Source organism: Sphaerodactylus townsendi, linkage group LG08, assembly GCF_021028975.2.
Source record: "Sphaerodactylus townsendi isolate TG3544 linkage group LG08, MPM_Stown_v2.3, whole genome shotgun sequence".
In the NCBI taxonomy this organism is placed as follows: Eukaryota; Metazoa; Chordata; class Lepidosauria; order Squamata; family Sphaerodactylidae; genus Sphaerodactylus; species Sphaerodactylus townsendi.
In genome coordinates, this window is record NC_059432.1 from 57,670,445 (window position 1) to 57,697,621 (window position 27,177).

Here is a 27,177-nt window from a genome sequence, read left to right on the forward strand (position 1 = left end):
TTGCGTGGATCACAGTGGCTAGGTCCGCTCGGGAGAGGAAGGGAGCCAGCCATTGGGCCTGACGGGGTGGAAAAAGGCAGCCCGGGTTGTATGGGCCACCTGGGTCTCCATTGAAAGAGACAAATTCAGGTGGACCCCCAGGCTGCGGATGGAGGGGGTCGGTGCCAATGTGACCCCCTCCCACACCGGCGGCTGGAAAGTCCCACCACCCCCTCGCGGCTGAGCCAGAGGATCTCCGTCTTCGATGGATTCAGTTTTAACCTGCAGTAAACAGCCAACCAGCGACCGCTATCCAAAACCAGTGCTGTAGAGCCGCAGGGGCGGCGGCTGCTCCCCCCTCCATCAACACAATGAGCTGTGTGTCATCTGCGTACTGATGACAAATCAGCCCAAAACTCCGTACCAGCTGAGCAAGGGGTCGCATATAGATGTTAAATAACAGCGGGGATAGTAACGCCCCCTGGGGTACACCGCATTGATGGGCCATCTGTTTTCTTTTTCAGAGTTCCAGTTGCTAATCACAGCCAAGTCTTTTCAATGTCCACCTTGTCCTTGATCTTCTCCAGAAATTGGCTGTGCAATGCTTTGTTGTGCCAGTTTTCAGTCCTCGTTTTAATCACATTTTTCCTGTACTCCTGTTTGGTTCTCTGGCCCTTCAGTAAATGCTGTTCCTCACTTCAGTCAATGCCTGTTCTTGATTTTCTTTCACATAATCAGCCAGCACATGTTTCTCCTCCTCCACTGTTTGCTTCACTTGCAGAAACCCTCTTCTACCAGATCTCCAGAAATGGTATAGTCTATCAGTATCACTATGTGGGTGTATTGTCATAAGCTTCCAAGTTTTTCTATCCAATGCATCCAAATCAGCCTGTGTCCAGTTTATGATCAGGTGTACCTGATGGGTATGGCCCAGGTGTTGATGGCCTTGATGGTATTCCCATCATTTAATTTGGATTTCAAAAATCTCCTGACCCTCTCTGCTCACCACAGTCTTCATGTGCCCATGATTGATGTTATCCAGCTGCAAAATGCCCAGGTATTTATAGGCTTCCTTTCGGTTGCACTTGATTAGTTGGCCATCAGGCATTTATATGTCACCACTCTCAGTGATCTTGCCCCTCTACCGCCACAATGGCACACTTTTCCAGACTAAACTCCATCGAAATGTCTGTACTGAATGTTCGGACTGTGTTCACTAGTGACTGGATTTCTGTGTCTGATTTCCTGCAGAGCTTCAAATTATCCATGTATAGCAAATGTGAGATTTTTTCCGAGTCTTCGATTTCCAACTTTGTTTTCTTTAAAATTAGTTATTTGGATCATGGTGATGATAAACAATAAGGATGATAATTAATCACCTTGGAAAATTCTACTTCATGGACACTCCCTTGTTATGGGGAAGGGGCTTGGGTGCTTCGAGGATGTTGAGAGCTATGCTGGAGGTATACTACCAGAAGGGTCTCCCAAGCCAGACAGGTCTCAACTGAGAAACCAGACTGAGTGACCACCAACCCATACAATATGGAGAAAGAAACAGAAGATAATCCCATACCATGTTGGTCATCACACAAGTTAACAAAGGCTGCAACACATGCTGAGGTCCCTGGGCTACAAGTGGACCAACCATGAAAAAGAAAGTAGTGAGGTGCACAAGAAAATTGTGCCATCATAGCCTGTTTCTACAACTCAAAGCTAGAAAAAAGAGGGTTATCATTATTATTAGACAGGGTATATGGGTGAGGGGAGATTAATTCTACCCACTCCCACCCTTAACTCCCCACATTCCATTGCTCCAGACACCTTCCTCTACAGGGTAGAACATTTCAGATATCTGACCCATTCTAAGAAAAAATACCTGCAGCAACATGCCAAAGTGAAAGAGAGTTAAACTCCTTATCTGTGCACAATTTTTGTTATATATTAACATAATCCATCTTATTTCACTGATAGGGTCAATCCATCAGCATGCAAAGTCGCTGCCCCCTTCATAGCTACTTTGGCCCCCCAAAATCTTTGGAGAAAAAGGAAGACTATGAGAAAACAAAATATGTCTTCCTTATGTACTTTATATAAACACATAAATTAAATCGTTCTTTGTTAAACTGCAAATTATTTTGAATAAACACTGTAAAGCTGTTGAATAAAAAATTGAAACCAATTTTGGTGCTCAGTATGGAAGACAGTGAAAATAAACAATATGTTTGAGACAATGAGGGATGAACTAGTCTGTCAGAGTGCCATTCTCTTCTTCTTAGACTGAATACTGATGCGTGGATTCAAGAACAAGCTAAATTAGTAGAACCATAAACCACCTGCATATTCTATGGGTTTATTAAAAACCAAATATCGGTAAACCAGATGACAATGCAGATTTACTCAGTCATTAGAGCAGAGAATAAAAGCAGCACAATGAGAAGCTGAGCATAAGCTAAAATACAGTAATAGATGACAAGATCAAAAGTACAACTGCAGTCATTAAGAAGAGTGGAAATCAGTGGACATATTCTGAAAAGCCACTAAAATGGCTGAAAAGGATAAACAAATGTATTTGCCACATTGGGTCAAAAGTACAATCCCAGACCACCATTGGTGGTGGAAAGACCATTCTAGTAGTTAACTTTACTGATTATTTTTGACTATAAAAGTTACATATTCAGGCTTATCAACAAAACATAATCTAGGTTTCTAAAAACCAGCAGATAATGGTGGGAAGAAAAAACTGGAAGAAAAAGAAATTGTCACTTTCCAAAACGAAAACATAGCATATATAAGGAATATCCAGTTGTGACTAAATCCTCAGAACAAAATGTATTTGAATGACATCAGTTTCAATTGATATGCCAATAGTTTAACTAAAACAAGTAAAGGCCACTTGTAAAAAAATATTGCTAGGTTAAAAAAAGTTTTGGCCACAAGTATACCAAGAAATGCTAACTATTAAAAGTGTACCATGGAGTGGGTTGTACAAAGTTGTTTGGCAATACATTAACAAACGCTCTTAAGAACAGTTTGCTAAGGGTGTTGTCAAGTGTTGGCCCAGTTTAATGTGGCAGAAAACAGACTTCTGCTGACAACACAAGTTGATCGGTTAAAAATGTGGAAGTTGCAACATTCTGGGAGAAAAGTCCTTGCCTCAACAGTTACAATGATCTATCAAATGTATATGAATCTAAGGTAAATACTGCATGAAAGCATTTACCCTAATATGAACTGAATTCTGTGTTCCCTCCCAATGAAATATATTAACTATTTTTAAAGCTACCAAACAGATAAGAGTCACTTAACTAATAAAAATGTTAAGAAAATAATAATAATATGCTTCTGCCCAGCATAAGCCCAATTTTGGAACTCCTGTTAATGTCAGCAAAAATTGATATTTTTTTCTGCATCACTAGCAGATCTTAATAGCTACATGCACTTGTGGTCAAGTGTTACAACTTGCAGCACGTCAGGATTTGCACTGAAAATACTGTTAACTTTTAAAAGTGTTCTAAAAACAATACGTAAACATATCACTGTCATACCAATAGCTCTTTCCTAAAGACACATGTGAATTATATTTGCTATTTCTTCTCACGTTTCTCACTATTATACAACTGAATGTGCAAGAGAAATCAGTACTGTGTTGCTTACTTTGAAGTATTGTAGTTCCCTAGAACTCAACTGAAAGCAACACTATCCTGTTCTGCTGTTGGGAGGTGTGTAAACCCAGAATCTTTCAACTCCCCACAGAACAGCTCACTCCTGCCTTGCTTTTCAAAATAACAGCTGAACTTCTTACCCACGAGTGCAATCAGAAACTTTACATTAACCTTAACTTTCTCCTTTCTGTACAGTATTCAACTGCTTTATCTCACGGTGCAGGAATCTGACAGGGAAAGCGATATGGAAATCTATCTGCTGCCAGAAAACTGCTTGCGTGCTAGTTTATGGTACTGGCAAGATGAGGAACAGTTGGTAAGATAGAAAACAGCATTTTAACACTATAGTCACCAGACTAACAAATCTCAGCTACTTGATGGGTTTTAAAAGCACAAGATTTCTTTTCTAAACTTTCATGAATTAGCTAAGAAACAATCCACAGAACATTGTTTGTTTGGATATCTAAAAGATGACAGATCGTGTGAACTGTAGTTTCCTAAAACAAGTCCAAAACAATGATTTCTTTTGTGTTGTTAACCAATAGATAATGAGTTTTAACAGATTGACAACATCTGCTTAAAGCTGTTTAGGATTAAAACAATTGTTCTAAAATAATTATAACAACACAGATTATTTAGTTTGAACCCGACGAATCATGAACAGATATGAGTTCCCAGAATCCTTCTCCTTCTTCCTTCCTTTCCTTCCTTCCTAAACCCTCTAGAAAACTGGTTGTCAGGGCTGGAGAACTCCAGGAATTGAGTATGATGCTGCAAAAGAGGAAATTAGCAGACGTCAACACATTCCCTTGACTGAAACAAGAGCTCACACAGCTTTTCAGGGACAGACGCGGTTGTGGGAGGAAGGTCTATTCTGTAAACTCATTCACATTTCATTAGATTCAACCCTTTATTTTCAGCTAATTCATGCACACAAAGTAGACATTATAGAAGCAGAATTCCTTGCTATATGACAGAAAAGAACGTCTCCTAAGATGACATCTTCTACTTGCAGTTTTTTGTAATAAGTTCTTGTAGTAAAACTAATTAATTTTTTTCCAAAGAACTCTCTGTGACCCAAGTTATTTGAACCCTATACAAACAGTTAAACTATATAGAACTATTAAAAACAAACACTGGAGACACGTTTAACTTAAAGAACACTTTCTGGAATAAAGTTTACACCTAACATTGAAACTTAAAAGAACAGCTGCCAAAGAAGCCCTCTTGCAGATTCCCAGAGATTTGCAAATAGGGGTTCAGGGTTCGGATGAACTAACGGTCCTTGGATGAGCAGGTCTAGTATCTGTGGTGAATGAAGAGTGGGCTGAGTGGCCAAATCCTGAATTACTGAGAACCATGGGCACCTCGGCCAGAAGGGGGCTGATAGAATCACCTGCACCCATTCTGCAGTGATCTTCAGTAGGAGTTTGGGAAGCACTGGGACTGGTAGAAAGGTGTATACAGTAGAACTTCAGTTTTTGTTGACTGTGGTTATCGTCGGTTTTGGTTTTCGTCATTTTTTTCCCATGAACATTTTGTCTCAGTTTTCGTTGGTTGCCTTGGATTTTGTCGGATTTCGCTGCTTTCGTCACCGTGCCCTCACTGCTAATTTCCTATGGATATTTCCTATGAAAATCATTGCCTCGGTTTTCGTTGGTTTTGGATTTCATCTATTGTTTTTGGACAGATTACCAACGAAAACTGAGGTTCCACTGAAGTAGCTGTTGTGGCCAGGGAAATAACATTGGTCTTATCCATGAAGGGGACTTCTCCATTGAGCAATTGATGACATCTGGGTATTTGTCAGATACCATTCAGGAAGGCAGGGGTTAAAAAAAACTTCCCAGGCTCCTCTCTGTGCTGTGGCTCCGCCCCTTCTCCTGGGCTCCAGTTCTGGTTTCTCCATAAAGCAGTATCCAGCTGAAAAAATTTCTGTAAAACTTGACATTACAACGTTCAAACTCGCACCCAATACAAGAGCAAAAAACCGTAGTAACCAGTAAAAGGAAGTCTTGTTGGGATTAAGGAAAACAAAAGGGGCTTCAGAAACTTCACAAGCAACAATAATATGTCCAAACACAAAGAGGACCCTCCTGGGCCATTAACCAAAACAACAACAAAGCCTGTTTGTTTATACTTATAACTATATATATAAGAAAGGAGAAAAAATTCTAACTAATCTTGGAGCAGGATAACGACCAATGGGAGAGCAGATGTCATCAATTGCTCAATGGAGAAGTCCCCTTCACGGGTAGACCAATGTTATTTCTCCATTGAGCAAGATGACATCTGGGTGAACTCCCCTAGCAGTGACAGACTCAGTTAAAGGGTGAGGTCGAAATCCTCTCCAATGACATGTTGAAGGACGCTGCATCCATAATCTGCATCGGCAGCGCTTGAAGATCGTTTTCAGCCTATGGTGCCTGACCAAGGTGGATAAGGAGGACCATGTTACGGCTCTGCAAATTTCAGCCACAGGTACATTATTTTTAAAGGCCGCATTAGCGGAAGCATCGCGGACAGAGTGTGCCGTGATCCCTACTGGGACTGACAGCGTTTGTACCCTATAAGCCTCACTAATACATTCCCTCAAACACTTACTGATGGAAGGGGATGATAGCTTCTGACCCCTGTTATGGTTGGAAATGAATATGAACATGGAATCTGATCGCCTGAATTCCTGAGTTCTAATTAAGAAGGCTTTTAAGGTTCTCCTCACGTCTAATGTATGCCAGTACACCTCCTTGGGGTGTTTGGGATTAGGACAAAAAAGTGGGCAGAAAAATTTCCGGTTTCCTATGGGAGGTAGAATTGACCTGAGGAATAAAGGTAGGGTCAATACGTAACACCACCTTGTCCTTATGAAAAATACACAATGGAGGTTCATCGAAAGGGCAGCTAGCTCCGAAACCCTTCTGGCAGAAGTGATGGCTACCAAAAAATGGTCTTCATATGAAGGTGCTTAAGAGAAATTTCCATTATGGATTCAAATGGTTTTCTGGTCAGGGCATGCAACCCCATATGCAGCCTCCATGTGGGGAAGTGATGATTAACTGGTCTATCTTTCCAAGTGGCAGTGCCCCACAGGAATCTAAACTGTAATATTGTGGATGTAAGAGTGGGAATGTATCCTTCCAGTCCTAGGTTTCATAAGACGTAAGGGCTGCCATTGGTCTGCGTCAGAGTATTAGCTCTAAGACCTGATTCCATACCAGACCTGCAAAAAAAACCTAAAGCGTCCAGGAGTTGGGATTTCCGTGGAGTGTCACTCTCTTCCTCCAACACCACCTAACAAACACCTTCCGGAGTTGGTCGTGAGATTCTTTTGGTGGAAGGTTTCCTGGAAGCCAGTATGGTGTTAAGTACAGCTTTGGGATACCCCTGTGACTCGAATTGTCGCCTTTCAACCTCCAGGCAGTCAAGTTGAGCCGCTCTGGTTCCAGGTGGAAAATGGGTCCCTGTTGTAGGAGATCTCTGTGCGATAGGAGTCTCAGAGGTTTGGGTGCCGACACCTGTAAGATGTTAGTAAGCCAAGGTCATCTGGGCCACCACTGGGCTACCAAGATGGCATCTGCTCTCTCCTCCCTGATCTTTCGAAGTAGTTTGGGAATCATGGGAAAAGGAGGAAAAGGCATACAGAATTCTGTGAGGCCAGCTGGAGGACAAGGCATCCGTATTCTCTGCCTCCGGGTGATGGAGTCGAGACATGAATCTGGGAAGTTGTTTGTTCAGATTGGAAGCAAAGAGATCCAAGACTGATATTCCCAGAGTTCGGGGTATCATTTGAAAAATCTCCTCTTTCAGTCGCCACTCCCCTGGATGGATGCTCTGTCTGCTCAACCAATCTGCCTGAACATTCAAGTTTCCCTGAATATGTTCAGCTCTGATGGAAAGCGCATGAGTCTCAGCCCACTGAAAGATTAAAAGAGCTTCCTTCTGTAAATCTGCGGACCTGGACCCCCCTTGTCTGTTCAGGTAAGACTTGGCCGTTGTGTTGTCTGTCCAGATTAGAACATGGGATCCTATTAAAAGATGTTGAAAACATCTCAATGTCAACCGAATCGCCCCTAATTCCAGCACATTTATGTGAGGTATGGTCTCCTCAGCTGACCAAGTCCTTTGGATTGGAATTCCCTCGAGTGTTGCTTCCCAGCCCAGTAGACTGGCGTCTGAGAACATCTGTTTGGTGGCTGCAAACCAGAAAAACCCGTCCTAAGTTTAAATAGGTTAACCTGATTCACCATAACAGGCTGACTTTGACAGAATTTGGAATCACCACCTCTCTGTGAGACTTGTGGGCAATGAGATCCTAAAATGGGCGAAGAAACCTCTGGAGCAGTCTGGATCTGAATCTTCCCCACTGTATGGCCTCTGAGAGTGCCACCATTAGACCCATCAGGCTTGCGAGTGAAAGTAGAGAACATCTGTTCTTGTGCAGGATCTGGGTTATTTTGGCCTTCAACATTCGTTGTTTTTCCGGAGGGACCAGAATTTTGCAGGAGGTGGTGTCCTATAGTGAAACCTAAATGTTCCAATCTCCGTGAAGGATTTAGTAAACTCTTGGTTCGGTTGGCGAGAAAGCCGCGGCCTCTCTGGGACCTGGATGATGGTCTGGAGTATGTTGTAGTGCCTGTGTATTCTGATGTCTCTTTCCCTGAGTAACACTATCAGATTAATGAGGAGTTTGGAGAAAACTCGAGGAGCGGTGCAGAGGCCAGAGGAATTCGTCTGGCTGGAGAGAGTCTGCAATGGACCTCAGTGTTTCCATTCTGAAGTGTTTCAGCCTTACGAAACAATTGACATACTTCAAATCCAGAATTGGATGCCACTCTCCATTTTTCTCAGGTACCGTAAACAGAATGGAATAGACTCCCCGTTCTCTCTGCTCCTGTGGAACTGGATGTGCGATGGCTTCTAGTTTCCTTGATCTCTTTTCCAGAACTTTGGACAATGGAGACATCATAAATCGACTTGGGGGTAAGGAGAGGGACTCTATTACATACCTTGATGTTACTATTTCCAGGGACCAGGCATCTGCGTGAGAGGCTTGCCAAATCTGGTGGAATTTGAAGTCTGCCCCCCACTGCATTGCAGTTGGCATCATGCCTTGGATTGACGATTGTCTTGTTGGTTTTGGTCTTTTGCAGGAGGTGGCCTTCCCTGGTTCCAGTGAGGGCGACGAAAAATGTCTCTTTTAAACTGACTTATACAGCTCTGTTGGGAAGTGAAAAAAGGAGTGGGAAGATGACTTTTTTTGTCGGAAACCCACGATAATGGTTTTTGGAAGATGCTTTGGTTTCTCTTTAGGATCGGCGGGGTTCGTTAAGTTCCTCACCAATTAGCTTCTGTCCATGGAGTGCGCATTCAGAAACCATGGACTTGGCCAGCCAGTCCAGTCCTGCCAAGCTCTGCTTAGAGTAAGCTGACGAGTAGCCACTGAGGAATATGAGAGAATGGGCCAAAAAGTGACTGAATCAAGGTGGCGTCAGCTGCAAAACTAGCTGCCTAAGCATTCTGTTCACCCCTTCTAATTCTCAGTAGGCGGTAGTAATTCCAACACTTTTCTGGCCCATACAATCAAGGCTCTAGAGATAATGGAAGCTGTAGCCAAGGCTCTAATGGCCATAGCCACCGCTTCGTGCGTTCTTTTGCAGAACTGATCAGATCTTCTGTCCTGCATGTCTTTGATTTGGCCTCTGCCATCCTTAGACACCAGGCCTGAAGACTGTAGAGCTGCCACTGGGCCATCTATAATGGGAACTTGAAAGATGTTATTAGCATAAGCAGGTATGTCATACAATTTACGTAAGAAATTGGGGCACCTTTTATTGGCCACAGGTTTGTCTCATTGATTAGTGACCTGAGTTTCAAAATATTCTGGGAAGGGAAAAAACCCGTTAGAGATGAGGTGGAAAGAATTCACCATCACCCTTATGCAGAGAAGTGGATTTACGTTTAGAAGACCCTTCACTGCTTTTGGCTTCTCCAAGATGCAAGGCAGCAACAGATTTAGACAGTAAGTAATGGTAATCTTCCACTTTAAACAGGCGAGAAGATTGTTCAGTAACCTGCATCTCCTCTAAATCCTCTTGATCAGAGAGTATCTCCCCCTCCTCTTTACTCTGAGTCTCAGAACCTGAGGAGTTCTCAGTGGGCTCTGGGATTAGTTTTGGGTTGTTGTTTTTTTTGAGGGCAGCTTTAGTTTGCCAAACAGTACCAGCCCTTTTATTCTCTCTGATAGAATGCTTGGAAGTGGGGGTAATGGAGCTGAGAGAAGGACTGGGGGGACAGAGCTCCATCTGTGATTTATGAAGAGTTAACATCTCTCTCATCACTGCCTTCTCCTATTGGAAGGCTCCTTTAATAAAGGCAAAAAATTTAAATCTCCTAAGGAGATCTTACCACTCTCCTCCTGTATAGCGGGAGCTTCCGCCGTCTCTCCTCCCTTCTCATTTTGCTCCATATTGAGCATGTTGAAGTCCTGACCCAGGACACCAGGGTACGTTGGATAAGTGCGGAGCATGGCATTGCAGTCATCCGCCATTTTACGCGCCTTTTCTTTTAGGTCCGAAGACGTCTGGCTGTTAGAATGGCGCCGAGTTCACGTTGCCCCAGCCGGGGACGCTGAGAACTCGCTCCTCTGAGGGCTGCCTGCTCTGCCAGAGCCCTCCTGGGACCTTTGGCTGCCTTCACTGTCCTCTTCAGAGGACAAAAGGGTTTCCCCCTGAGGCATTGCAGAGAGGAGAAGAGGGAAGTAGAGGGATCGATCGCTTTACCGCTTCTGCTGTAAGGCAGTCAGCCGATCAGCGCAGTCGCGAAGGGAGCACTCAGCCGCTTAAAGGAAGGCTAATCTCTCTCCCAAACAGTACAAAGTAGTCCAAGAAAAACTTTTCTCCAGTAAGAAAATTAGATAATGGTGGCTCTGAGAGCCATCATGCCTGCTCTTCCTAAGGCAGGGAACAAACTGGAGCCCAGGAGAAGGGGCGGAGCCACAGCACAGAGAGGAGCCTGGGAAGTTTTTTCTTTAACCCCTGCCTTCCTGAATGGTAGCTGACAAATACCCAGATGTCATCTTGCTCAATGGAGAACTATCAGTGCATCCATGTCAAAGGCTTTCGGGTTGTAGTATCTCAACACGAATAGCGGGACCTGGTTGTTCTCCAAGGTCGCGAAGAGATCTATTGGATTCCCGAACGTCTGAATGACTGTTTGGAACACCTGACGATTGATCATCCATTCCACCTCCGTCACAGCTTTCCGGCTCAACCTGCTACTTTCAGTTTTCCTTGAATGTGTTCTGCATGAAGAGAGAGGAAATGTTCATCGGCCCAAAGCAAGATTTTGCGAACTTCCCAATGAAGCTGGAAAGATCTTGAGCCTCCTTGGTGATTGATGTAGGTTTTGGCCACTACATTGTCAGTCCAAATTAGGACATGTTGATGTTTGATGGAGTTCTGGAATTTTTGGAGGGTCAAGAAGATGGCCCAAACTTCTAAGATACTGATGGGAAGCTGAGATTCTTTGGTTGACCAACTGCCCCGAACAAAGTGGTCCTCTAAGGTGGCTCCCCACTCTTGCAGACTCACGTCAGTGAAGACTTGAGGCCGGTGTGTGAACAGGTATACCTTCCCTTGTCTCAGGTTTTGACTGAGCATCCACCACTGAAGATGGAGTTTTAAGGAAATGGGCATGGGTGTGTGATCCCTTTTGTCTATGTCGGTCTGGTAGGGCCTGAGGAACTGCTGAAGGGGTCTGGCATGCAGCCTTCCCCATTGGATCAGATTGATGGTTGAAATGAACAGTCCTAGAAGACTGGTTAGCTGTAGAAGAGACTGTTGTTTGCTGCATAAAACTGTCATGACCATAGTTTGTATTCTGCTCATCTTGTCCTTGGGCAAGAAGAGGGCATTCTCCTTGGAGGAGATCAGCGTTCCTACGTGTTCCCATTTTGCGCTTGGGCTCCAGGGAACTTTTTTTCTCGATTTATTTGGAAACTGTGATTTTTCAACACCTGGATGACTTGATTCAGGTCACGTTGAGCGTGCTCTTTTGAGTTGGACCGAATCTCGACTAGCCAAGCGGCTGCCTGAGGGGGAATCCTTTGAACAAGCTGCTGCTGCCCTTGTAGCCTCCGCTGTAGATTCTGAGAAGCTCTCCTTGTGCGGGGAGAAGGAGGGAGGTGGTGCCGCCATATTGGCGTGGAGCAAAAAAGGCGCGAAAATAAAAATTCCACTAAGAACTAAGGACCCCCCCCCCAAATCACAATACGAAGGTTAGGGATACAAATGGGAGACTATACAGACAACAAAAGCACCAAGTAAAGACCATCAGGTTCTACAGACTCAAACTAGCAAGGAGGTCCATGCACTTCCTGCCTCCCGGGAGGCAGGAAAAATACTGGCTCAAAATGGAGTCTACGGCAAAGACAGGAAATTGAAAAAAAATAGTTTCTGCCTCCCGGAGAATGGAATATGAAACCACCCACCAATATGTCCTCCACCTCCTGGAGAACAACCGAAGTTTCTCAGGATCCAACACATTCCTTTATTTCAGCCAAACTAGTGGCTGAATCTAATGCCATAGTACAGAACCACCCATATGTCATCACGTCTAATGTGAGCATTTACTACGATACTGCCAGCAATCAAAAAAAAAATTCATATAGACTGACTATTATTATCTTCCTGCACTCCTGTCCTGAAATGTCTTTTGTGGAACGTGGCAGGATGGTTTAGACTTCTCGGGGATACTGATTTTAGAAACTATCTATCCAAATTTGATCTAATTCTCCTACAAGAATCCTGGAGCCCAAATACCATTGATCTGAAGGGTTTTTCGGCGCATTTTATCCCAGCTACAAGAGAGAACAAGAAGAGATGCTTTAGAGCTAGCTTATGCAGTTTAGTCCCCAAAAGATGACGTGCCAGTTCATTCCATATATGGATAAAACCAGTGGCATACCAGGCAGAGGTGGGATCCAACCAGTTCTCACCACTTCTCTAGAAGTGGTTACTAATAAATGCAACAAATGAGGCGGGAGGGGCGGGAGGACGGAGACGCTGACTCACACACACAGACAGACTTACTACACTTAACGACGAAGATATGGCAGTACAAAGGTAAGGATAGAAGAGTAGAAGGATTTTTCCAAGTTTTTTCTTGGAGCTAGCTCCAAGACCTTCTCTCCCTGCTGTAGGCAGGAAATAAACTGGATCCAGAAGGGCGGTCCAACCCTCTACAGGAAGTGACAAAAGAAATCTGTCCTGCCTCCCTGAGCAAGGGTTGGAAATCACCCAATCAGGATGCCCGAGGTCGCCTCCAGGAGAAGTGGTTACTAATTTTTTCTGAGTGCCGAGAAGGGGTTACTAAAGCAACCTCCCTGCCCAATAAGGACTGGAGGTGTGTGTGTGCGGCGGCACCCCTGTTTGAATCCCACCACCATTGGAACCTGTTATTAAAATTTTTGGATCCCACAACTGATACCGGGCCTTTGTATAAATAACAACTCTTGCCTACCATAGCCAGTTGAAATTTGTGGTCCCTTTAAAGTCATGTTAATATCCATAGATTTATAATTACAGCCACCAAAATTCTCAGAAGTTCTAGGTATCATAACTGATTCATCTTATTTGCCACCATCCAGCACAAAACACTCCTACAACTATTCCATTTTCAACATAAACAGAATAATTACCTGGATATTACTTTCCCAGTTTGCCTTCCTTTATTAACGCAGCTGACCTGTAAGTGGAAGAAAACAAAGCACATCACTCAAGGGATGCTTTATTCAGGGCAAAACATACACAATTATTTATTTATTAGGGGGGGCTTAAAATGACTTGCATGAAGTACAAATTTAAACCCACAATGTAAATTTTTTGCTCCCAAAAATTGGTTGCACTACACTTAATATCTAGAATACTTTGGCATGTTTAATTATTATCTGAAATCTTAGCTACCATACAAACAGGTGTGCTGGTTCTGAAAGATCCAAAAAAAAAAAATTAAGAGTGAACCACACAGATCTATAACTTACTAAACTCTTGTCCAGTTAAACTGTATTTTAAGGTCTAACAGAAGGATTTTATAACTCAAATATTTATTGAAATTATAGACTGCTTTACGCAAACTTTTGTTTATTTGGTGATTTGCTCATCTGTAGAGATTTAAGATGCAATCCTTCCTTCCATAACCTAGCCAGCACCACCAAATGTTTTGAAGTAGTCCTATCTTGTGAGCCCCAGTAAGCAGACCGCAGTATTCTTATGCCTACACACAAACTGAACCAACTTAAATTCAGAATAATAGAAAATGAATAAAAGGCTGTCATTCAAATATTTCATTCTAATCTTCACTATTATGGTGTCATATATCAGAGTTAGTTGGGTAATGAAAGTTTTCCATAAAGACATGTCGCCTCTCTCATTTACTTGGGAAAATGCAAGTCAATTATTTAGGAGTTCTAGTCAACTTCCACTGCTAAATAGCTTTTACAACAAATTACGGAACCATAAACTATGAAGAAATATCCTCTACATAGAAAAAATATTTTCTCATAACTACCAATTTATAATGCTTAATCAAATTAAAGGAAGCACCTCTGGTACAATTCTTGACCAAGGCCATAACAACAAAGATAAAAACATAAAATGCAAGGTAATGGATTAGAAACCGATTTTCTCTTTTTTGCTTCATTCTTACCCATTACCCCCATGGCATCAAAGGATTTAGCAGTAAAAATAAGATCCATAGGGAAATAACTGAAAATTTTATAACATGGTATTTCCTTATACCACAGACCACAGGAATGCAAACAGCTTTACCAAGCAGAGTTTTTTTTCCTCTGGAAACAACTGACAAAAACTCAACAATTATTCCATCCCTAAACAATGCCAAGGACTTATAGTCCCATCCAGAGCAGGTTGGTAGAGAGGGACGGTGCCACCCTAACCTTTCCAAAGGGATTTCCTGACGTGTAGGAAGCCCCAAAAACAAAACAGAAACACACAACTCTAAAGTTGGCTCCATCTCTAGCCCACCGCCAGCCACTCTGGCACAGTTTTTTGCACCAGTGGGCCTGGGCTGGGTTGGGAGCTGCAGAGCCACATGGTGTCCAGCCACCAGGGGAAGTTACCCTCTCATAAGTGCATTTGCCCCTTGTCCCGGCAAGGTAGGCACTCATGTTGGCACAGGGCTGCACCAGCTCCAGAGGGGGATTCGCCCCCCCTCCACGGATTGGTCTGTTAAGCACTTAAGTCTGTTGCAAATGACAGCCCCATGCATTCATTTGACACATGGAGAGGGAGAGGGTAAACAAATGCTCTTGCCTTGTCCCATGCCAGTCTGGTTTTCCGTAGGGGCAGCTGGGTGGAAGAAGTGGTATTGCAAACTCCCCTTTCCTGTGATCAGCAATCCTGGTTTTTGGAAATCATGAGAAGCAGGAGTTCACACAGCCACTTCTTCCACATAGTAAAACAGATGTAGTCAATGTGTATACCAGGGCCCTGCATGCCATCTTACATCCCATAGAAAAAAACATCAGCTATTAGATTCCACCTCAGGAATCAGGAAGGCTCCCACTCCCCTGGCTTTCCACAAACTATGCATAACTGAATTATTCAAGAGAGTTCTTCTGCATAATCAACAGAGTTGCACTGTACTAAATGATTCACAAAATTGCTTGAATAAATTATTAGGGACTGTGATCTATACTACTGTGTTTAGCTGGCTGAAAAAGGATCCTGCTGTGTAATTTCAGCATCATATAATATGTCATGTAAACAATCATGCTTTGCTTCTGCTTTGTTTTTAGATTTCTGATGGGTTCAACAACCCTAATCCTATTGTATTGTTTATTTAATATTCCATCATGTTGACTGTATTATTGCTTTCTGCAATCCATCTTGAGTCCAAGTGAGAAAGGTGAACTATGAATAACACACACATATATAAATGCACAAATTTTCAAAAAATGGAGGTGAGTCAGTGTGAATTTATTTTCCTTTTAATCTCCAGGACTGATTTCAAAACATTCCTTAGAGATCTTAAGTGCCCAATCACTATCCAATTACACAATTTGCCTGATCAAATCCATATATAAAGAAACAGTAAACTTAAATTTTACTGAATAAACACTGTATTTTCTAAAATTTCAGTTATGTTTCAAATAACACATGGGGTGAGGCAGAGGGCAAAGGAGAGGTTTCTAGTCCAATTACATGCACAACACAACAACACAAACAACGCAATGCAAATCTACTGAGAAGTAAGTCTAATTTTAGTCAGACAGGTTTACTCCCAGGAAAGTGTTCTCATGATAGTGATGAGATTTGCAATACTTTCTCTAAGTCAGTTCATTCATTAGTTTTCTTGCCATTCCAAACACAGAACCAAATACAAATACGTAGTTTATACTCAGGCAAAGCTTCCTTTTCTTTGCAATAAGTTTGACTAATTAAGGGTAAGATTTTGGCACTATGACAGACAAATGTTTGAGATTATGAAAAGATTTTATAACAGATTTTAAGATTAGTTTAAGATAATTCTTTAGCTGCCTTAGTTGAAACTTCTGGCAGTAATTACAGATTTTCATCATAAACACTACAAAGTTCTTTTATTTCAAACTTAATACTTAGGCTTAACCCTGCTTGTCAAACAGCTGTCAAGCTCTTTCTAAGTGTTTAGTCAGAAGAGGAATTGATTCAAAGTGTTTTTAACCGTAAAGAATTTATTTGGTTTCAAAAAATATATTAATTCGTTGTAAAACGTAACAGCCAGGAACTAAAAGACTTTCAGATTTTCTTCAGATACAGAACTCCATTCTGGTGTCACAAACTTCTTTTGAATCAACGCTGAATTAAAAAGCTACTTGCCTTGGTGCAAGTCACATCCAGAGCTCCGCTAAACACATGGAACTAGTTGGTCTTATATCTACATAATTGAGAAAGCCTATACCCTGTTCAGGATAAAGATGACAGGAGATTTGTGAATTCACCCACTACTTCCTGGACCATCTAGAATGCTCCACTTGGATCCCAGTACCTTGGGGACAGAACTAGGTAGGCAGCTGTGCCCTCAGAAAAGGCATTATCTGAAGCTATGCATACTAAATTTGGGAGGGGAAAGACTGATGTTCTGTGTCAGGCAAACCTTCTAGATATTAAAGCCTTTGAATTAGGATTGGCATCCATCTTACTCTTGCTCTGCTCCAAGAGTCTAAGCTGTCTATGATATCAAGATTATAATTGGTAAAGCACTCAGGAATGGTCCTCCATCTGATTCTGGCTTGCCTGGCATCATAGAAGATGATCATTTTCTACAAATGTGCTAGCCACTCAGCTCAAACTAGACTGCATCAAATCCGAATTCCAACTCAGTTGCTTCACACTACAGCCTTCCTTTAAAATTTGTTTACTAAAGTATTTTTTATTTTTTAATTTTTTTTATTTCTTGCATTTAATATACCCCATCCCCTGAGGGCTCTGGGTGGTGTACAAATTAAACACCAAAACAAAATCAATAAACCCCAATAAAATAATAAATTACATCTTAGTTAAAATCATTTTAAAACATCCAATAACCCCAAAACATCACAGATCCAGATACCAATAGCCCAGCTCAGTGGCATTGAATTCCAGATGTAATTCCAAAGGTGGAATGGAATACAAGGGACAGCACCTCAGCGGCTGGCCTCCCCAAAAGCCCAGTGGAACAACTCCAACTTGCAGACCCTGCGGAACTGTTCTAGATCCCCCCAGGGCCCTGTTGGTGGGGGGGGGGGTTGTTCCACCAGGTAGTATGACAATTGCTGAATGCCCATAGGCACTGAAATTCTCCTCAACTGGTTTCACACGTTTCCATTATAAATATCTGGTATGTTTCTATCATTATCTTGTGTGGAAACAGCCAACTGGAATGGCAAAAGGGCACAATTCCATTAAAGGGTATGTAGAATGCAGCAGAATGAATCCTTGTTAATATGACTGGCCCTGTTGACCCCCTATGATACTGTCACTCAAGAAGATGAGGGTACAGGGGTGGTATAAGGTTTTCTTGTAAAACAGATCTAAAAAAACTCCTTCAGAACATGAACTAAAATGCCAAGGAACAGCTAATTTACTGACCTTCTCCATGATAATGCTCCAATCTGCATCACATTCAATGACTACAGACAAGACCAGGAAGCATATATAGTGAAAGAAGAATTACAGTAGCAGTGACATTTTTCCTGTGATTATAATATTTTTATGCCTGCATTATTTGAAATCTGAACATGCACCAGTGATATAGATTTGATTTGGAGACAGACAACATTTGCCAGTACCTCTCTTGCTTTCTAGGAAGAATATAGCTTTTGTAAAACGAAATTTTAAAAACCTTCCAGTAATTTTTAAGTGTCAAAAAATTATACAAGTTTTTAAAGTACCCCAAATCATAATTCCTTACTCATAGTACAAAGCACAGGCCTTCTACATATTCTTCTCAAATGCAACAGCCATTTGTCATGTGGACAGAAATTGTGTTATACAAATGCACTAAAATAAGTTTCATCAGATGCACTTTAAGGAAGTAGCAAAGGAAACAACGTGTGAGTTGTTCTACAATGATTTCAATAGCAATCCTTTCTAGAAGAAAATAAACATACCTGGTTATTGAACTCCACATAAGTTGTATTCTAAAACCAATTTGAAGTTCTGTATTTGCACATTAATCTCAGCGCTGACATTGTATGAGTGGAGTAAATCTTACTTTTTCACACATTTCAAAGGAGTCTGGTAGTGTTACCAATAACATTTTGTTTCCCAGAGGGGTAACTGAGAAGAGGGATCAACAGTTCAAGACTAAACTGCATACATGGGTTAGTGAACGCCAGCATTATTTCAGTACACTTTTATTTTGTGAAGTTGCATCTACAATCTTTCCTCCTTTATAATGGTGCCATTAATCAGAAATCTATATTAAACTGTAAATGCCAGACAACTGATTTTCCTAATTGCATAGATTATCTTTCTTATGCTGTACCATTTAGCAAAAATACAAAACCAAAACTAAACCTGAGACTCTAAATGTAAATTAAAAGGAATATATTCAGCAGGGCTGCATTTTAACGTTATCAGTTTATGCAGTCACCAAGTAAATATTAACTTCTACCCTGTTTCCCCTAATATAAGACATCCCCGAAAAATAAGACATAGTAGAGGTTTTGCTGAAGTGCAAAATATAAGGCATCCCCCGAAAGTAAGACATAGCAAAGTTTTTGTTTGGAAGCATGCCCGACGAACAGAACACAGAAAAATAAGACATCCCCTGAAAATAAGACATAGCACATCTTTGGGAGCAAAAATTAATATAAGACACTATCTTATATTCCGGGGAAACGTGGTATTTATATAGCACTTTGGATATTCAGAAGTGTCTCTCATGAATTATCTCCATGTAATCATGTAAAATAGGCATTACTCCTGTATCATAAGAAACGGACATTCAGTCTGAGGCTACATACTGAGTTCATAGGTTCAGACTTTAATTGGGGTGCATAGTTCAGTGTTGAAGTTCTGCATATAGTTACTTGTTATTGGTGGGGGATTGTCAAGAGGCAAAGGGTAGACAGCCAAAACAGCAATCCTGACCTCAAAGCTCAAGAAAGGTCCTGAAGATGATTGCCAGAAACCGACTATGGAGTCATGGGTTTAATGCACATAAAGCAACATGTCCCAGAGACCTCTGAAACTGCACAGCACCCTCCACCTCTATCTGCAGCAAGATAAAAACAAGCCATCACTCCTGCTGCCTGCAGGGCATGTTGTAATTTACAGTTAATTTAAAGGGGTGCAAAAGAGACTTGTGTGCTTTTCCAATCAGTCTAGCACACCCTGAATTTCACCCCCTGTGGTACAGAATGGGCTACTGCAGCTATTCTGTCATGTTGATTTTGGGGGTTAACAGCCCTGACTTTAGAGATGTACATTAAGTACTTTCACAAATGCACTTTAAAAGCATTCTTAAAATGAACAAAGGCAAAATAAAGTCTCAATCCATTTTATCCATCTCATTTGAAACTGAGCCATGGGTAAAAGAAGATAGATTCAGCAGCACCTACATATACTGTCTGAACTACACTCAGCCTTTTAAATGTTTTGTGAGAAAAGAATGGCCTGTGTGTGTCTGACAAACTTGATTGTTTGATGTTAAGCAGAAGACTGAAGCCATTTCCTAAGAAAAACAGCAAAATGACTTTTTAAAGAGATCAATTTATCATCTATTAGATTAGATATCTCCTATCAGCAAGAACACAGTATAAAAAGCAAAATGTGATCTTTAAGCAATATTTTCCCCCATTTACCTTAACTCTGCAGAGGATACTGTTAGTATGGGAGGGGGAGGTAAAGGAACAATTATCTGCTTTCAGAAATTTTTAGGTGGTAATACAATGCTTGAAAATGAGAGATAGTTAAGGAATGAATAAAGAATGAATCCCTACAATGGTCATGCAGAGTAAGTTTTAATCACGTTGTGGGAGTGGGGTGATGAGTTCCATTAAGTTCTTTGGAATCCTCAAGGCTTTAAAAAGCATATGTGGCTCTGGCTTGACAGTTTCATGTGTTACGTGCAGTACCAATGAATACACTTGAAGATCTGCTAGCTTTCAGAGCCAACATAATGCAACTGGAGCAATTCCAAGGTTAAAAATGCTTGACAAAAGTGCACAGGAATTCACAGTATCCTTAGAAAAGTTTCATTACTTAAACAAATAAAATATTTAACATTTCCTTTCAGCAAAGCCTTGCTTTCCTCCCAGTTATGGTAACTAAGAGTTGATTTACATATCTATTCCCATTCATTAGTTCTGTAACCCATCTCCTTTCCACTAGTGATCATTATAGCACTAGCCCCATTAAGGATTGGCTTATTTACTTACTGACATTTTGCCAGAAACTCAGGGGGAAGAGCCATCTCCAGAGGCACCATAGCACCTACATTACATTTTCCATGGCAATGTCTCAAACTTAGGTGAAGAAGAGTGTTTTGAAGTTCCACACTTCCCAAGTATATGTGGGGTCAATTTGGATCAGGCAGTAGCAGGGCAAAGCAGGAAGGGTTTAAGCCACCACTCTCTGAATGCTGTGGTTCCAATTCAAATCAGAACTAAATGCACCTGGAAAGCATGGAACTTCAGAACAAAATTCTCCATCTGACCTGCAGACAGAGATGGACACCGCTTTCTACCTTCAACATCACCACGGCAGGAAAATCAGTCACACTTATTTTTCTCACCTTTTCCCTTCAGTGACTGAGGTGCTTCAGAAATAAGGTAACATTTATTTGAAAGAACTTTCCATCAGCACTGAGATAGGACAAACCAACGCCATAATGATCCTCTAGCCTTCCCTGGCAATGAGGAAGTTAGCGAGGGGGAATTGGAAGATGATTCTGATCATTTTTCAGAAAATGAAGGGACCCTGGTGGATACACCTGACCAAACCCTCAGGTTCTTTAGCCAGGATAACATCTTGACCCACCCAATTGGGGACACTGCTCTGGGAGGTCCCATCAAGATGTCCTCCGTCTCCAGGAGAACGGTCCATTGGTTACTTTCTGAGAAAGGACCTTCTCCTGGAAGGATAGGAGGACATCTTGATGGGTGTTTTCCAACCCATTCTCAGGGAGGCAGGAACTTAAAAACTGTCACTTCCTGTGAACTGCGTGGTTGCCCATCTTGATCTCTAGTAGACGACTGTCAAAGCAGTGAAAACGATTTTCCAAAACACAGGAACTAGGAAGCAACATATTAAACAAGAACGAGAACACATTCAACAGGAATTATTAGGCTTGCATATAAGAGCGTGGAACAGACAATCAGAGACTAATAGTGATTCCGGGAGTGCTTCTTGGCGTGCCAAGATTGAGCTAATTGTTTTCCTGCTGGCTGAGAAGGAAGGGGTAGGGTGCTGTTTAAAGCTAGACAGAAGAAGATAAGGATCAGAGTAAGTATATAAAGGCAAGAGCAGGACAGTTGCTAAATGACTGCTTCTCCCTCAGAGGCGGGAAAGAAACTGAGAAAGGAGGGGTGATCCACCAGCAACAGGAAGCTGAAGCTTTACTTCCTGCCTTTCTAGGAAGCTGGTGAGAATCACCCATGGTTGAGAGATGTCCTCCTGCTCGGGAGAAGAGCAGGTTCACTGACTTTCAGGTCTGAAAAAGGCATGTCATAATGTCCTGGGAGCCTATATAACTTGCATGTGAAAAAATGCATCTTTGTAGTGTTCAGTGTACTAAAGGATGATGTTCCTCTAACAATTCAGTTGGTTAACTGAGTACAAGTTACCATTTGCATTGTTCTCTTCATGAGATTTATGCTGATCGATGACCAGCTATTCATAAGTCACATTAACAAGCAACAAACATGTTCCTGCTGGCTTGATAGCTCTCTCTCTTTCAGGGACATGATGTCCATGTGCTGGAACAGCGAGAAAATGTCTGTGTGTAGTTTTTTAAGGAAGTCATGAGTAAATTTTAGATCTACTGGTGCAAATAAATTCAAAACTATGACAATTACATATATTCTTCTTAGTGTACACTAATGAAATTAAATTCCATAACAAACATGTTTCGATTGTACTATGTCAGATTCCATGTGTTGACTTACAAAAGTGAATGTTGATCAAAGGAGCACCGCTACCACCCCCTCCCCTTTCCTCCCCTCCCTTGCATGCCACCCCTCACTCCCTCCCCTCCCTTGCATGCCACCCCTCCTTCCCCTTCCCCACTCTCCCCTAGGGTGGGTGGGCCATATCCAGATGCCGGGCCCCCTCCCCTCCCTTGCATGCCACCCCTCACTCACTCCCCTACAACAACAACAAAAAACAACAACAACAACACTTCTCTGCAAATAAAAAGGTTAGCAAAAACGTTCACACCTACACTCTTCTCTTACTTGAACCTTTCCATATGATATACTAATTAATATGTGTAAGATTTTTTTTAAAAAAGTTCTGGGAGCAATGACTTCTCTAAGCTCCTCCTTGCAATTTGAAGTGGTAATCCCCAAATCTATTATTTTATGACAATTAGGTATGAGAATAGAGTTGGGAAAATGTACTTGGCTTGTTAAAATGGAGAAGGATCCATTGGATACTCACCGTGAAGGGTCTTTCTACTGTAGGTAAGTGGGGCATCTTGTGTGGGTGTGATCTCGACCAATTGCAGAGAGGCAGGAGAATGATAGAAAATTCTTCCACATGTATGCTTCCCATAGCGAGGTCTTGGGGTCACCTTCTTCAGTACCACATACCACAGGCATGAAGTAGTTATAGCACTTAAGTAACAGGAACCTATATAACCCGAAAACGCAGGAAGGAAGAAAACAACGGCACCGGCAATAACTAGGATCACTAGAACAGTGACAAAAACAACATGAAACAACCCTAAAAGCGTTGAACAGTCTGAGAACATATGAATTTAGTTGATTTAACTGAGAGAGAGTAACATCGGAAACCGAATGGAACCTAGGGAGGGCCAAAGATGCTTACTTACCTACAGTAGAAAAGACCCTTCACGGTTGAGTATCCAATGGATCCTTCTACTGCAGGAGTGGGAGCATCTTGTCTATTGAACCTCCGAACTTGATGTCCAGTGAATTAGGGGTGGAGTTCAATTAGTCCCGATGATACTTTCCAGTACCCTTTTTGCCAAAGGCTGATTCTGCAGAAGGCCAGGGACGAGAATTTTTATAATGGCGGTACATGAAGGTTGGAAATGGGAAGACCGAGTGGCAGCTTTGCAAGATGTCTTCCATCCCGGTCGCATGATTTGGAAGGAGGCTCAAGTTGGTGCGCAGCATTTGCGTGCGAACTGAGTGAAGCTTCTGTGACTCCCTGAGGGACCCGGTAAGTCAGAAGGGCTTTGTAGCATGCTTAAGCATATACAGGCTTTACCAGGGTACACTTACTGATTGCTGCCTTGGACATTTAAGCTCCCAAGTTGGAAGCATGGGGCTAAATGTTGAATGAACATACTCTCTGATTTCGCGTAACTCCCTCAGTTCTTATTATGTATGCTTTTAAAGGCGCGATTCAGCGTCCAATGATGATGCCCGCGATTTTCTCTTTGGGATGAGAGGGTTTGGCATGAAGTTAGGAGCCGGCGATCTCCTGGCGCTTGCGATGGAAGGGGAGTTAACCTTCGGAACCGAAAGTTGGATGCATATGCGAAGACATACTCTATCGTTATATGGAACACGCATAGAATTTTTGAGTTTACGCTGAAGAGGCGAAGTTAAAATACTCTTTACAACGCGAATAGTACGTATTGCAATTAAGAATAGCACGTTTTCATTCTTACCCATTTGATGTACAGTTTGAAGATGGGTTCGAAGGCGAGGAACCTAGTGAGTGCCGACAGGACAGCGTTCCGAAACTGCCAAGAGGAACCTGTGGACTACACGCCCTTAGGTGGGATTAAATTTTGCACCCTCTTCCAGGAAGTTCAGAAGCGTCCGGATGTCTGGTGATGAAGGTGTAAGCCCAAAGGGATAATGTGGCGGTAGCATAAGGAAAAGGCTGCCAATTGTCTCGCGTAAGGTGGAACACTTGAGTCCCATTAGAGTAGCCCTGTTACCCAGGAACTCCAAGATAGCGGTGATGGATGGTTCCGTGGAATTCGAAGTGGATTTCGCGATGGCACCACCCTGGCGTAAACCTTCCATGAACAGTTGTAGATATCGTGACCTTGCGTAAAGCTGACCTCGTCTGGCTGTTAAGATTGTAGATGTGACTTCTTCCAAAGTACCCACTATCCTGAGGAGTTTGCCCGTTCAAAGAGCCATGCGGTCAGCTTAGACCAAAGCGGGATCGGGGATGTATGATGGGAACCCCTGCGTCAGGAAGGTGAGGAAGTGATTGGCAGAGTCGAGTGATGGTTCTCTGCGATGGCGGGGTTATTCCAGGATGGTGGTGAACCAGAAGTCTCCACCTGGGCCATGCTTGGGAGCTACAAGGATCACCAAAGCGCCGGATATGATCCTATATAAGGCCCGAGGGATCACGGGGATCAGGGAAAAGGAATGCATAGAGAAGATTTGAAGAGCGCATATGTCGGCGTTCCGGAAATCGTTGCTACTGCATGTGGATGGTGAGTGTCGGTGCATGAACTTTAGAAGTTGATGGATTTCTTCAGGGAAGCGAGACAGAGTCCCTACCTCAGAAGTGCGAGAAGGTGTTGCGCATATCTTGAAGAAGACCACGTGGATCGAAAATTAAGCCATTAGGTTTTCGCACAGATTCTGTCTGCTGAGCCAATCGCTGCCTCTAAGATTCTGGACTCCCTCTGATGTTGGAAAACACTAAGCGATCCACCAGGATATCTCCTTAACCCATCCGGAGATTTTGTTGCTTCCGAGGTACGGAAGCGCTTGCTGATCCTGGAGCCGCCCTGGTTGTTGATGTTACATCTTAGCGTGAGCAACATTGTCTCTGTTCTTTATGATGACATCGGCGAATTTGGAAGTGGCCGAATTTGCCGGCGGAAATGTTGGCGGAAGGGCAAGGAAGAGCAGCTCGAGTTTCCAACACTTACATTGATGTGGAGCGAGATTCTTCCAGAGACCGAAGTTCCCTGGGCATACATTTGTTGCCTACGAGTGTAGCCCCCCCAGCCTGAAGGCTGGCGTCTGTGAAATGCCTTAAGGCACCATTTCGATGAGCATCTGGAATAACGTTTTCCACATCACGGGTTGGAAGCGGATTTGCATGTCCACCAGAGAAGGCTGGGAGGCGGACTAACTTGGGAATATGGTCAATTTTCTGTCTTTCTTGGCAATAATAACAAGCTGGTATACACAGAAGAGGAATCGTTGGAAGGCGGTCGTCTGCAGCGTGGCGTGCCCACTGAATCAGGTCTAATACTGAGATGAAGAAAGGTTCCCGGCTTAGACTTGCCAGTTTTAGCAAAGGCGATCTTCTGTTGGACATGACCTATTGGCCGTAATGTTGTTTTCCTGATTCTTTCTACCTTCTCTTCACGGTATGAAAGAAGGGAGTCTTGTACGTGTCAGCACTGTGCCTAGGTGTTTCTAGCGTGTACGGAGGAGATGAAGAGCTTTTTTCTTTGTTTCACGATAAAGAAGCCATGCTGTGCTGGGGTTTCTTGGAACGCTACCTCGATGTCGGCGATGGCCTTGAGGGGCCAGGCGTGAAACGAATCAACAGAATGCGATGCGAGGTAGAGATAGGCGATGTATCCCTGTTCCCTCCACACATGATGACTGGAGCCAATAGTGCACCTTGGAAAGGTTCTTGGGGCATTGGTAGAATCGAATAATAGCGATGTTGGATTGATGTGTTGATCCTGTAAAGCGGTATCTCAGGTACTTTCTGTAGCGAGAGTTGTGAATAGGGATGTGCAAATAGGCTTCCAGTCAAGATCTAAAGTCAAGCCAGATCTTGATGGCCCGAAGAGTTGCCGTCGATGAACCAGAAGGGTTTCCATCCTATGAATTTGGGGACCGGTGATAGATTTGTTGATGCTTCAGGTTGAGGATTGCTCTCCAGTCCCCATTTCTTTGGGGACTGTAAAATGAATATGTCCCTGAAAGCGTTCGCTGTCGGTACAGGTTGATGGCTTGGATCTTAGTTAGGTGGGAAACGCCTCAGAGTTCTACTGGCTTTGGCGGATCGCTTTGAAGGCGGTGAAAGAATGAACAGGTGGTGATGTGGAATAACGTTGAATTCTCTATCACATAACCTGTGGAGATGACTTCCTTTAATCCACCTGTCCGCGTGGTTTTCCCCTGCGCCACGGTGCTGAAAGTGTTAGAGCGGCCTCCCACGGGGATGCTTTGATGACGTCATTGCTTGTTCTTATTGGAGTTGAGAGGACTTTTGGCTTGTTGCTTATTGTTTGGAAAGGACTGTTTGTAGTTCAGAAAAGGGTGTTGATTCTGCCAGTGTGGTCTTTGCCGTCTAGTTAGCGTCGCAGGGTAGAGGATTTCAATGGGACGAGGAAGGTAAACTTGCTGTTGTTAGAGGACCTGTCGGATGCCGGACAGATTGCAGCATGTCGTCTTTTTGTTGTCCTTGGTTTTGGACAAGGGACTTAGATCCAAGTCTTTGCCAAATGGGGCCCCTCCATAGTATATGAATAATAACCAGCCACTGCGTGTTTAAGATTGTATGTCAAACGCCATGAGGCGAAAGTCGAAGCGTTACATCTTGCTATCATATTAGAGGCTAAGGATCTACGCTACCAGTGAGCATGGCGTCCCGGAAGGTGGCATCTGCTATGAAGGAATTGTAGAAAAGGACCCTTTGATGCACTTCTCTGATGCCTCTGCCGACTGGAATCATCTCAGGAGGCGTTTGAGCTTCCACACCATGGAGAGCTCTGGCCACTGTGGAGGAGGCGTGGGGGGAAGTTTTGATGGCTGCAGCCAGCCACTCATGGGATCTCTGAAGCTGCGCTGCTTCAGACCTCCCTATCATGCGGGTCGCCCAGTATTGCCCTCCCCCTCTTTGGCGCTACCAGTACCCCAGCGGAA

General features: G+C 42.9%; 1 protein-coding gene across 5 annotated transcripts in view; it reads right to left on the bottom strand.

Annotated features, from left to right (window-relative positions):
• Positions 1-27,177, bottom strand: part of ADD3 (adducin 3) — a 140,852-nt gene that overhangs the window by 63,447 nt on the left and 50,228 nt on the right. For 4 of the 5 annotated variants that reach the window (XM_048505171.1, XM_048505170.1, XM_048505172.1 and 1 more), the window contains exon 2: positions 13,339-13,385. The exons of the other annotated variant lie outside the window; for it this stretch is intronic. The gene's annotated coding sequence lies outside the window, so the exon portion shown is untranslated. The remainder of the gene's footprint in view (positions 1-13,338; positions 13,386-27,177) is intronic. 5 annotated transcript variants of the gene reach the window in all.